This window comes from Apis florea, unplaced genomic scaffold (assembly GCF_048593485.1).
Source record: "Apis florea isolate Af1SG1 unplaced genomic scaffold, ASM4859348v1 contig_3078_pilon, whole genome shotgun sequence".
NCBI lineage: Eukaryota > Metazoa > Arthropoda > Insecta > Hymenoptera > Apidae > Apis > Apis florea.
The window spans coordinates 1,735,676-1,750,583 of record NW_028256702.1 but is presented as its reverse complement, the minus strand read 5'-3'; the positions used below and the strand labels follow the sequence as shown (position 1 = coordinate 1,750,583).

The window sequence follows — 14,908 nt, the reverse complement described above, 5'->3', positions numbered from 1 at the left end:
TATGGCATTTTATTATATCCTTATTCAAAATGTGTTCGTATTAAAAATTTTTAACATGATTTAATTTCAATAATTTTTTAATAATAAAATTTTTATACTTTGAATCAATAACAAATAACTATTCAATTGAATTTAAAAATTGTTTGATGAAAAAATTTTAAATTCAATCCTAAGTACTTGGATATATCTTGAGATATTGACATAAAGGGTTAAAAGATAAATGATAGTGATCACTTCCCCTAGCAACCAAATTTGTTTATTCGAAATTAATTTATATTGATTAATTTTCTGTGGTATCAATATCTTTTTTTAAATTTTCAAATAATATCAATGTCTATCTTTATTCTATTAAAATAAAGATTAAATTAATAATCAATCGGATTGAAAAATATCGATTTTTGCAAAGAATAAAACGTATTAATGAAGAGATTAAAAATATGTTGGCATGTTTAAGGATTCAAGTAGAACGTCCAAAATGATCGGATAAATTTTTCTATTGATGAAGTTAGTTCGTCGAGTTGTAATATAAATATCTTGCTCCAATTACAGAAATGTACGTATGTCTTTATTGATTATTAGAATCGATAATTAAAAAACGCTTTTAATATCTTCAATGTAATATTGTAGTGTAATGTTATGCATATATATACATACATATTCCTCATTTGAAGTTTAACAAAAGGTTTCGATTATTGTCTTGTCCAATGAAATGTTTGTATGGAATTTATGATAACTCTCACCCTGACATTCATGCTCTGCTTCTTTATGTATTTTTTAAACAAGGTCAAAAATTCGAAAAGAAAAGAAAAATGTAAGTAAGATGTAAATATATATGAAGAGAAAAATCTATTTTTGGGTAGACTTTGCAAAATTAATTGCATTAAATAGTATGAATAATTCGAATATATAACAATTATATCATTAATAATAGTAATAATTTATATACATTAATTTATATGTCTTTTTTTCAAGGTTGTAGAATTGATAATGATCGATTAATGAACAACAATGCATACAAAAAAATAAACTGAACTTGATTTGATAATAACATAACCATGTAACAAAAACAAAATTGCAATTTCAAGCCAACATAGATAAATTGTTGTAAAGATCTGTTTTTCAAATTTTTTCAATTATGCCAGAGTTTACATGCGGTAAATGTTAAAAAAATATAATGAAATAAAATTAAACTTGTAAACCAATTTTGTTAATTTTTAGAAAAATCTTATGTGAAATAAAAGAGAGGAAAAAAAAATGACTTTATGAGCATGTATTTTGATTAAAAAAAGTTTAATATGTCCTTTGTATTTTAAAAATAAATTCATGTAATAAAATAAATTATTTCATGTGATATTCTTATGTAAAATCATATATCTATTTAAAATAGAAAATATTATTAAAAATTTAGTATTTTGATATATTTAAATATTTAATTGAATGATGATAAATGATCGAATAAAATTTTTGTAAAAGTATTATGTATAATCATATTATTTTTAAAAGAAAATTTTTTATCCAAAGTTTTATAATTAATTTGAGAGTAACGTTTATATAAAAAATAATCAATTCTAGAAATTTTAATATTTTTGTTAGATATTTATTATTAGTTTCTATAATTCTATTATTAAAATTTATTTTATTTGTATTAGAATTGTAGAAGCACATAGATTTTTAATTACATAGATTTTCAGAAGAATTTTGTAAAGTCGTTTTTATAATCTAAATATCGATATATTATATAAAACGATAATAAGGATTGCTTGTTATGAAACTGGTATTATTTAAAATTAAATCTGCATTTCTATTAATTCAAAAATACTATGAAGAATCTATATTTTTAGAAATTTAATATTAAATTTGTTTGTTTTTATGTTGAATTTGTTAAATAATAAGTTCATTATATATCTGATTTTTATAAGAATTAATGATTCTATTTAAATAAAGTAAAAAAAAAAAAAAAAAAAAAATAGGATGCTATCGTTTAATTTTAACTTTAATTTACTTGATGAAATATCTTTATATTTTTTTAAATTAGATTACATATTATTTATATAAACTATTTTTTTCTACATTTCATAATTTTATTCTTTATCAATCTTTAATATGATAAAAATAATATCGAATTAATATATGAAAAATAAATTTTCAAAATAAACGATTATATAGTATCATTCATTAACAAATTTTCAATTGATCGAAATATATAGATAATATATATATAAAAAATATATATTAAATTATACATAAATTATTTTTTGTTTTTTCAATTTTATCCAAAAATCGATTTACAGTAGTTTCATAATAAACACATAATAAACACATAATTCATTATCAATCATTTTTTTAATATATATGTAATCCTTTTATTTATTGATATTTATATGTTTTACATATTATATTTGTTTTATATTGTAATATTCGCATAATCATTAGGTTATTTTGTGTTTTTTTCATACATAATAACTTGATTTTTTCTTAATACAGTTTTCTTAATATAATTATCTTAGATAAAAATGAAACGGAAAAAAGTTTTATTATCTCAACATAATATATCATTTGCAATATCTTTCAAGAAATGAAGATGATCTTTAATTTTTAAGAAATTTTTTAAAAAATATTTTTTTATAAACGATAATAAAAAATAAAAAAAATATTTTTAATATTATATATCAATATGTTTACGAGTGTATTTTTGAAAAGATTTTATTTCAATATTTCTTGTTGTTATTTAAATATTATTTTAGTTTATTTTATTATAAAACGATGTCATCATTATTTTATAAATTATTTAATAATATTTTGAAATGTATTTAATAGAAGAGAAGATAAACAATATACATTTATTATGAATGAAAATACAATAAATTGTATCACCAAAAAGAATATTTGAATATACAAAGAAATAGTTACATATGAAATTGAAATAATTTTATATAGTATACTGTATAATATATACTTATAAATATTTTATATAAATATATAATATATATATATATATTTATATTAATTATATTAATATATAATGATATGTAATAAATATTTTGAAATATATGTCATATTGAACAAGATAAGTAACTGTCAAGATTTTTTCATAAATAAACATTGGTACTATATATATTCAAAATATTTATTTCATTTTTGATTTTGGAATTTAATTATCATTTCGTAGCATACGAACAAATTATATTTTTTACGGCATAAAAAGATTCTATCTAAAGATCTTTTACTATTTTATTAACGAGAATATTGGCTTTTATTGTTAGAGATTATTATATTTTTGAAGATAATTAAATATCATAATATATATATTTTTTTTGTCATAAAGTCGTTACGTAAAATTTATAGATCATGTTACGTGAAGGAAAAACCATCGCGATTCGTTAACCTTGTTCGATTTCTGGGGTGACAAGTGTCATACGAAGCCAATTCGGCTTCATACATCCGCTTAGGAAGTCTCGTTTCTATCGATGGTGTAAAGGTTTTAGATGCTGATCGCCATCTATATGCACCAACCTCAAGGAGAAAATCTCCACGACCGGTTTCTATGGAATGCATGTTAGTTATTGATTCGATTATAAAGAAATCACTTTATCTACCGTCCATTCACTTTTTGCATTTTATCTTACCATATATCCTTATACAGAGTTATTTATATTATTATGATTAGATTTAAATCTTTTTCCATTGTGCAAATATATATATATATATGTATTTTAAAGAATATGTATAATAAATCAAAATGTCTAATTTAATTATTGTTCGAATGAAATCAAAGATTAAGATTAAGATTTGAAGAAAATTTTAAATTAAAAATTAATATTTTATTCGATATTTTGCACAATAATTAAAAATAATTATTTATATATATGTATTTAATATTTAGGAAATTATCTGAAGAGTTTATGGAATTTTATTGTACTTTCAATAATTCTGATATTCTTTTACTAGTGTTTTAACATATACAATGACAATATTTATTAATATCATATTTTGAAAATTTTTACTGCTCATTTTTATTTTCACATTTATATATGCTTAGAGGACAATTATATGGAATAAAATCTTTTTTTTGTGAAAAAAGTAAGAAATTAAAGTTTGTTTGGCTATTATAAAATGTGCATATATTTCACAAAATATTGGAAAAACATCGACATAATAGAAAAAATACTATATATTGTGATTTTTATATTTATAATAAAGTCTTTACAAGAAAAGTATTATATTATATGTTTCATATTCATATACAAACACAATTCTTACATAGATATACAACAATTATTGTTATTAATGATATATATTTTTATTAAATATAGATATTTTATTAAAATTGAAAGCATAAAAATTGTTTATCTTGCCAAAAAAATATTTTTTATACGTTAAGAAAATTTTTATGTTGATAAAAATAAGTATATATTTATAAATAAAGTTACTTTATCTTTGGCATTTTCAAATATAAATTCAATCTTTTCGAAGTTATGTATATCATTATGTATATTATAATGGAGTATAATTTGAATTGATAAGTGAATATGATTTCACTTATTTTTATAATCAAGTTAAAACAAAATTTTTAGAAATTTTTCTAGTTTACGTATTTTTTACAATACATGTTAAATATCATTAATTCATTTTCTTTTCAATTTCATATTTTATCTCTATTGTTTTAATCTCTATTATCTAATCACTTAAATTTTAAAGAAAATTTAAAAAAAAAATAATATTATAGAGTTAAATTACTAAATTATAATTCTTCTAAACTGATACTAATCATTAAATTAAAATATTTCTAATAGAAAATAATAATTATCCTAAGGACAGAATACAAATAATATTATAATATTATTCAAAATGAATTTATTTAAATATTATTTAAAATAATTTTTATATTACATTCTATGTCTCGTATATATGTATTGTATATTCATGTATCTATACTACTGATTATTTATTATTAATTATTCGAAAAAAAAGAAAGAAAACTATTTCATTTAAATAAATATCGAATAAATGTAATTTATAAATGAATATTTTAAACGTAATTTATATTTTGCAGAAAACAATATAATTTATTGAGATATAAATAAAATTCTTTCTACCTCTGAAAGTATATTGTATATTTTTAACGTCAATGTAATAAGATTGATAAAAAATTACTTTTGATATGAAGGTATTAACAAATTAAAAACCAGTACTATTTTAATAAAATCTAAAGACATTTAGAAAGTTATGAATTGTTGAAAAAAATAAAGGTTAATAAGAAGGTAAATTTGACGTATGCATTAATTATATATCGACAAGGAAAAGGATAATTTTGAAATGAAAGCCAAGGTGAAAACTAGGTCAAGGTGAAAAGATAAAAGAAAGGTGAAGAAGATACAAAATTAGATCATTTCTAATATCTAAAGCAGACAGGATGTGTGATCAAAGTGCTCTTCTTATTTAGCAGTAAATAGAAACTAGTCTGGCAATCCGTCAAACTAATTAATGTATATTTAGATATGGATACACGTGGAAATATCATGCATACTTATCTCAAAATAAAAAAGATTGATATCACTCGAAAGATTTTTAATCTGTAGTAACGCTGAAGTTGTAAATTGAACTCATTCAACTTATGTTTCAATGTTTTTATAGCTATCGTTAAAAAACAAACTGTTAATTAAGAAAATAAATAAATAATAAAATGAAAAATTATCCAGGATCAAAAACTGTTTTAAAATCTTTAATTTCATGGTGAAAACTGTAACATATTTGGTTCTTCTCTTATTTATACACTTCATATAATTTCAAAAGAGTCGATATTACATATGTATTATGAATGAATATTCTAAAGGTAAAAACTTATTAACTTTTTGCACATGCACAATATAATTTTATTGTTTATTAAATAATTAAATAATAAATATACTTTTTTTCCATAAATGTCATATTTTAATACATTTCTTAATCTTATTTACAAAATTTTCTTTACAAAAACATCAGAAAAAAATATACTTCTATAATTTATAATTGCTAGTAAAATCTTTCATCACCTTTAAAAAAAAATTGATCTTGAAAAGATTAATTATGTAATTGTCATAACGTGTCACATATTGTTTTCCTAAAAAATCTAAGAGGCTTGCTATTTCTCATTTATAATTGTGAAGAAAAATATATTACATCAGAAAATCAACACTTTAGATCATTTAAATCATTTCATTAAACAATAAAGTATTATAAGTAAAATTTTTATTTCCTTTAATTTATAATAAAACAATTGATAATTGATATAGATTTAACTTTATGTGGATATAATTCATTGTGTATATATGTATATATATTTATATATAACAATATAATTATTTTCATAAACAATTGAATAAATCAGAGAAATCGGAAAGAAATTATTTTTATAATTCAAAGTCTGTAAATTTTTTTAAAAGTAGACTTGAAAGAAGATTACTGGATGAAAAAATGATTCTTGAATGAACAAGAAAGTTATATGATTAATTTTTCAAATCCACTTTTAATATAATTTATAATTTGAATTATATATAAAAATAATGGATTTCTTTTCATTCTTTTACAAATTGAGAAAGAATAATGCTGTCAAATATTTCATAATATTATTTTGATTGCTTCTATTTGATATTTTAATACAAATTTTTACAAAATAAATATAAATTTTTATTATGTGTTATTTTACTGAATGATAATTATAATAAATAAATATATGGTAAAAGATTTTAAGAAATTTATATTAAATTGATTATATTAAAAAGAAATAACTTTTATATTTTATTACATATTATTATAGTATTATTGGCTTTAAATTATATCTGATACGTTAAAACAATATGTATCAGATTATTTAAAATAATAAATATCATAGGATAACACAATTCCATTTTCTATTATTTGAATTTACACCACTGATTTTTAGATGATTTTCAGATAATTCATCTGTATATTTTATTGTAATAAAAGTTAAAATTAAAGAATAATTGATATTAAAATAATGATAATACAACTTTTATAGGTTATAAAAAAAAGCATTGATATTTTTATATTTTAAATATATTACATCATTTACTTTTATATTTGACTGTAACTAATAAAAGATATATTTTAAAAAAAAGATCATTATATTAGTATGAATATATAATAATGAAAATAAATTTTTCTATTAATATTCACTGTAAACACAATTTCGATTTTATTATGATTTTATTATGAATTGATCTTTCAATAAACTAAAAAAATGTTTTTTCGATTTAAAATAATTTTCTTATTAATTTATTTTAATTAATCTACTTCTTCCTTATAAAATTATTAAATGCAATTTAAATCAAGAAATTGTATGCCTAAACTAGATGATTAATGTCTACATCGGTTTGGATCAATTTCAGATGAAGTAAGTCTTATGCTTCGTATGTGCTTTATCATTTACATTATTTGAGGTTGTAGCAATATAATAAACCTCTTTCAAATCGAAGGTATGATTGAACAATTGACACTTGACCTAGAATTATACTATATATATGCTATCTATATTTAGAAAAGGTGATCTCTAATTTTTTTTTTTTTTATCTGTAACGATTCGAGAACTTTTATTGCAATACTTTCAATGCAATATTTTTAAATGATCGTTTAAAAAAAATAAATTTCTTAATAATTATCGAATATCGTGCATTTAATTTTTTTCTTTTTTTTACACTTTTTCCATATTTTGTATATAATATAAAGATAAAATAAACATAATTTTTCAAATATAATGGGTGGGACATGAAACTTGGAAAATACATTCTTTTCGAGAATATATCAATATTTATCTTTTTCTTCGCAGATATAGCATCCGTTTCTCAGCAGCTGTTGAACGTATTGTGGAAATACGCGACGCTACAATTTGTTTTAGAATTTATGATGGTCCATTTCACTAAATGGGAACGAACTGCAATATTTCTTTTTTGATAATGTAATTCTATAGTGACGTATACTGAATATATTTTTAGATAACTGTTGTGCTTGCTTAAAAATAAATGTGCTAGAATTGTACCAATCATAAATGTTTTAATTTTTTGAATACAGTTCTAATGAAAAATTTTGATTTTTTATAGGATCAATATGCATCTTTTATATTTTCGTTTGTATTTTTCTGTCTATTCAAATGAAATAGGTAAAAAATAAGAAATGGTGATAAAGATTAAAATACAAAAATTGATAAAAATATCCATTAAAGATTATTTTTTAATTTCATAATAAGTGATATAATATAATTTCTATCAAGTTCTCTTCTTTTAATGCAAAAAGTAATATAAATTTTAACTTGAAAAATAAACTTTGATTATAATTTAAAATAATTTAAAATATATTTATATCAATATTTTTGCATATCAAATTTTATACTTTCAATCTCGTTCTTTAAATTTTCTATCCATTTTATCTGAAAATTTCGTATTTTTGATATCATTGAATGATAACCGCGATAATCGGTAATGTAACCATGAACTTTTTATTTAAACAAATGTATGTAGTTAAATAATATTAATAAAAATCTTTTTGTGCATAATTGAATTCTTTAAAATTCTGTATTGTTAAAAAAATTATTATATTTTGATTTAGATATAATTCTGAATTTATTGGAACATATTTTTCATTCTTATTCTTAAATACAATTAAAAGTATATCGTGTTTTAAGCAATATATTTAAACAAACTTATTTTCAAAAAAAAAATATAAAAAATATGTTGATAAAAATTCTATAAAAAAAAGAACCATAAATAAAATTTTCATCATAAATATTAATATTTACAATATATAATATGTTTTAATAAATATATATATTTATAATTTTTAATAAAAATTTATATATGATACACTAATAAAAATATTAGAGATATTTCAAATTTAAAAATATTTTATTTTTAAAATTTAAAAAATTGACCAACTTTAAATTTAATCAATTTTAATAATACTTTTTAATCTTAATATCAATTTTCAAAAAAAAAAAAAATAGAATAAAAGTTAAACAATCATCTTTGAAATATTTAATATGAATCTTTTAAACTAATTAAAATTATAATCAAAATTGCTATAATCATTATTATTATAATCTTGAATTGACTTTCAAAAATATCAGGACTTTCAAGGACTCAAAAGAATCATGATTTGATTTGAAAATATTTTATAGTAATGAAAAATGGAAAAATTTTTGTGCAATAAAAGAAATACCATTTTTTTTCATATATGTTTCAATAATATTTTCATATACTTCTTTTCGTTATAAATATATTGTGATATTTGAGATATCTTTTCGAAAATAATTCTATTTTTTAAAAAATTCTGTTTTATATATATATCTACACTGCAAACGAAAAATAAATCAAATATGTTACTTTTAAAAGTATATTTAGATATACTATATAGATATATTATATAAGTACATTATATATATATATATATATACTATATAAGTACATTATATACTGTTAGGGAATGCATTTGAAATTTTGAAAAATCTCAATTATTTTTAAGAGTTACTTTTCGCAAGATACTGCATTGAGAGTGAAAATTACTCTCGAACAGTCACTCTTAACGTAATTTCTATTTGTGAAAAATCAAGAGAAATTCTCGAGAATTTTACTCCTATATCTATTTACACCCTCGAGCCATGTGTCCATTTTCTTTCGATGATTACTCTCTCCAAGATTATTCTCAAGTGTGTACCTACTTTTGAAATTTTTATTTTAGATAGAAAACTTCGTTGAGAATTTATTATATGATAGAAGAATAGAACTTTAGAGTCTATCGGAAATAAATTTCTGCCTGTTCTCTGTTATTTCTTCCATTGTCGTTATCATTTATCAATCTACGCCATGTTTGTCTTTTCATTGCTTTTCAACCGATTCTCAGTCTCAAAATATGAAACTGTTATAATCATATTATTAGAAGAACAGAGAACAAATAGTCCGACCAGACCAGTTTTTCAATTTTTGATCTTAATAAAAATGATTATAACATATTTAATTGAACATATATGGGATTTTTGGCAAAGCAATAATACATGTTGTATCTGTTAACTTCTCCACAATTCTATGAATTGTTGATTCATCAGAAAACAATATTAAAATTAAAAACAGTTAATATTTTTAATTCAAATTATCATGAATTTTATTTAAGAACATTTCAAGAACAACATTTTTATTTTTGAAATATATTTTTTATCAATTATAACAATATGATGATGAAAATATACTCATATTATTGAAAAAAAGGTGATGATTTTAAAAATTAAAAAAGAAAAAATGGTTTTGAAGAAAGAGACATGAATCGTAATATTCATTGTGATAAACCAAACCAATTTTTTTCTCATATATTTTTTTGTATCTAAGATATATTAGATATTGTATCTAAGACATCGAAAATATTAAAGTGAATAAGATAAATGAAACATTTTGTATATTCAACTAATTTATTAAATAATTAAAAATTATCTAATGTAATAATAATTGAATTTATAATATTTTTCTAATATCTTTCATAGAGTTAGTCTATGATCGAAGTTGGCTATAGATACAATGAATTAAAAGGAATTATTAGAAACTTACTAATAATAAAATAATATAATATCAAGAAAATTGTGAAATGTTATTATGAAATATTATCTTTTTCTCACATTTTAATAATAAAATAAAGATTTCTTAACTAATTATATATAACATAAAAATTATTTTCTTGGCAATAAAATAATAATTTAAATCTTTATAGAAATAACAAAAACTTGAATAAAAAATAAAAAATAAAATTACGAGTCAAGTAACCTTAAATATTAACCATATATATAATATTCACTTTAACTTCACATTCTTAAATCATTTATAAAAGAAATATTATTGCAATAGGTAGTTTAATAAACAAACTTTAAAATATTCACTCAACATTTATATTATAATACATAATATAATTATATAAACTCCAATATAAAATTTTCAAGAAAAAAATATTTATTTACATAACCAATTTTTCAATACATAATAAATAATTCTGTATCAACGTACAATCAGAACGACAAATAATCAATACAATAGAAATTATTTTTTTTCTACTATACACGTTTTTGCAATATAATAGATAATTATTATTAACGATGAAATATATCAATCTATTCTTATAGGTTATATCAGCATGTATCGAACATTTTTCTCGAATCTTTCAATACAGTGTCTACATTTTCTATAGAAATACTCTTAAGTGTAATTCACAATAATTTCACTCTCAAATGGATACGTACCTTTAAAAAAATAACGCTATTCATTTTAATTGGAACAGTAGACCATGTATTTCGAGTCTTATTTATAGACACTTTCGTTCGTAATTCGAGATCAAAGAGTAACTAAAAAAAGTACACTTTCATGACCTAAATTTCTGCAATTTATTCTCTTCGATTCTAAGTCGTAAAATCTAGTAAATATGAAAATATTCTTAAAAAGTGATTCTAAAATAATTGAAATTTCCTCAAAACAAAGTTCAAAGCGTTAAATGGTTTGGAAATTATCACGAAACATTTTATCATCAAAGCATGAAAGATTTTTTAAAACCTATTTTCACACCTCACTATAAAAAGTTGTTTGCAGATCATTCAAATGGTAACTCGTACCTTGTAAATCAAATTTCAATTCATTTGTTTGGATTTGCCGACATCAAAGGATAAGCAGAAATATAAAAGAGCATAGGTATTCGTAAATTGAACAGAAAAGCAAAGGCTAAACATGCAATGATTGGATTTGTTCTTTCATTTATTTATCCTTTGACGTGTTCCTTTCGTTCGTTTTCTTTATTTATATACATGGTTTGCAAAAGTATTTTTAAATAAAACTGTTAAATTTGTATATAGATTTAAATTTTAAAAATACCGTTGAAATTATAAGTAGATAAGAAATTATAAGTAGCTGAAAATTATAATGGCACATATATCATATCATAGTTAATATATCATATAGTTAAATTATTTTGAGAAATTCATATTTATAAATTAATATTTAAGAAAAAATTAATCTTTGTATATTTTTATACTCTCTGATTCCAAAGTTGGCTTTAATTTATAATTATTTTATTGAAATAATTTATATCGATTAATTTAAAATGTAAAATTATAACATAATTCCATTTTTTTTTATTGATTGAATTTATGATCTTCACCCTTCTTTTCACATATAAATGAATTATTTTAGAAAGATATATCACTTTGAGAAAAGAAAAGAAAAACTATAAATATACAAAATATTCTAATTTTAAAAATACTTCCAAATAAAATTATTCAAATCCTTCATAAAACACGAAGGATTGAGCTTTGAAAGTCGATATTAAGATTTTCGAAAAAGTATTGTTTTATGTACAACATTATATTTTATACATACAAATTTTCATTAAAATCAAAATTTTCGAATGAAAAAAATTTTCTTGTCGCATATTTCTCCTAAAAACATATTTCTATGAGGTATTGTACATACATGTATTTTGTAATGTGATTAATCAAATAAAAAATTAACAAAATGATTTGTTTTCTAAACACGAACAAGGTCCAAATATACGTCACCAGTTAGATAATTTAAATCGCGTGACGACCATGACTAGACGTTACAGAAATTTCCCATTTTGTTGTTTCTCACGTTCCTAGGTCTTTGTTCCCGTGCTATTTTAGCATTTACCTCCCACGTTTCTTAATAATATATGTGTTTGTCAAATTCGTGTTACAAATAAAACAAAATTCTTCTTTTATTTCTGAACAATTTTTTTCTATACTTTTTACTCGGTAAAAAATTTTATTATAAAAGCTTTACTTTTATAAGTAATATTTACGTGGATATTAATGTATAATTTTATCTACAGAATATTAATTTATTATATTTCTTATTAATATCGTATCTATATGTGTGTATAAAAATGGCAATTTATTTATTAAGTTAATTATATAAACATAAGCAATTGAATTTGCATTAGACGAAGCAAATTAAATTATTCTCTTTCTGTTAAATCATGATCTTGCATAAATTTATAACTTAATAAATAAATTTTAAACTGACGTTTTTTTACATAAATTTCTGTTTGCTTTGGCCTTTACAATCGATTTTGATATCATACAAATATATTTAACTGTATCATTTTTTAAATAAGTATTACAATTAAATTACATAAATGGTGTATCAATAATTACAATAATTAATTATAAATAATGTAACATATCACATATCAATTAATTAAAATATTTAAATGCATAATAATTTCATATATGTATATCTTTTGAAAAATTAATGATTTTTATTAACAAAAGTTTTTTATTAACAAAAATTAATTTTATTTCTTATATATTTAATAAGAAATTATTGACAAATAAGATCTATTTATAAATTATATTATATATTTTCATTTAATATTATGCTGCTTACAAAAAGAAAAAATTTTTTCTTGAATAATCTTCAGAAAATTTCTTAGAAAAATTAAATTTCTTAATAAAAGCATTTTCATATAACTGTTGCATCAGTTCTCATCAAACTATTATAATTTATTTATATCTCTTATTTTTTATTTTTTTATTCATTTAAAGTTACGGTGCTTTTATGACAGATATTTTTATTATATATAATTAATAATAATATTTATTATTCAATTTTAATTTTCTTCAATTATTTTCCATGTTATACCAAGCTCAAACCATCAAAAAGTCATAAAAAGAAAAAGCATTTCTTTTGAAATGTCATTAAATTGTAATAAATTATATGAATATACAAAATATACATGTATATAGAATAAGAGAAAATATTTATATTGTATTTCAATCAGTATAGCATATATTTAAATAATGTTTTTTAATGTTTCATTGTAATTATGAAAGAAATTTCAAAAGATTTTCCATCATCAATTTTTCTTTCAATTAAATTTAAGAATATTAGATTTTAAAAATTTGAATTATTTAATGATAATTAAAGCAAACTTTACTAAATCGTAGAAATATTCTTCGTATTTTTATTTTATTTTTAGACATAATTAATTTATTATTACAATACAATACAATATTTATTTATATAAAATATTTTGAAAAAAATCCATTATCAATTGCATATTTTAAAAATGCAAAATCTCATAAATACTGCTCAACAAATTTCTTTGATAACATTTATATTTATTCCAATTATATTATAATATTATATATAAAATTATCTTGTTATATAAAAATTATTTCATTTTGATTTTTAACGAATTAAATTAATATTAAAATTTTGAATTTCATTTTAATACCTAAATATCTAAATCACATAAAAATGTGTACATGGATATGTATACACTTTTAATCGTATGACGACATAGACGTGACAAGCGTGGTTTTCGTAATGTCGAGGATATTTTCGAACGAGTTATTCTGGTAATCAGTCCGCTAATACACGCACCCTTTTTCCAACCGGAAAAATGCCAATGATGTTCGATATATTTATGTGCTACTGTATTAACAAATTTTATTCTTAATCTTCTTTACGTTGTCTAGAGACTGAATGAGAATGTACGATCGACTATTTAATATCGATTATTTTTGAAGATAATTCCATTTTTTTTTCTTTTCTCGTTATTATTTTCTGGCACAGAAATATTTCAAATGTTTTTTTAAATATATTTGTGTTTATTTATGTCATTAGCAAAAATCATTCGAGTGATGATTCTACTACTTTTCATTTATGGAAGGAAAAAAGTTTGTCTACAAGCTTTTATAATAATTTGTTTGAAAAAGATAGATTTAAGAGCATCATGGAAAATCACAAATTGTTCATTACAATTTTAGATTCTTAATTGTGCAATAATATATTATTTTTTCAAATTATTAAATAATATATTGAGTATATTTATTTTGTTCTTTTATAATAATTTTTACCTTTAGTAC

At 19.8% G+C, this 14,908-nt stretch overlaps 1 protein-coding gene and 1 long non-coding RNA gene across 3 annotated transcripts in view; both read left to right on the top strand.

Annotated features, from left to right (window-relative positions):
• LOC100870119 (serine/threonine-protein kinase PLK1) overlaps positions 1-14,908 on the top strand; it is a 45,981-nt gene that overhangs the window by 11,120 nt on the left and 19,953 nt on the right. The window lies entirely within an intron of this gene.
• On the top strand, positions 299-1,338 carry LOC147657568 (uncharacterized). Its single transcript, XR_015292160.1, has 3 exons — positions 299-553; positions 628-811; positions 973-1,338. It is a non-coding gene; the product is annotated as an uncharacterized LOC147657568 (long non-coding RNA).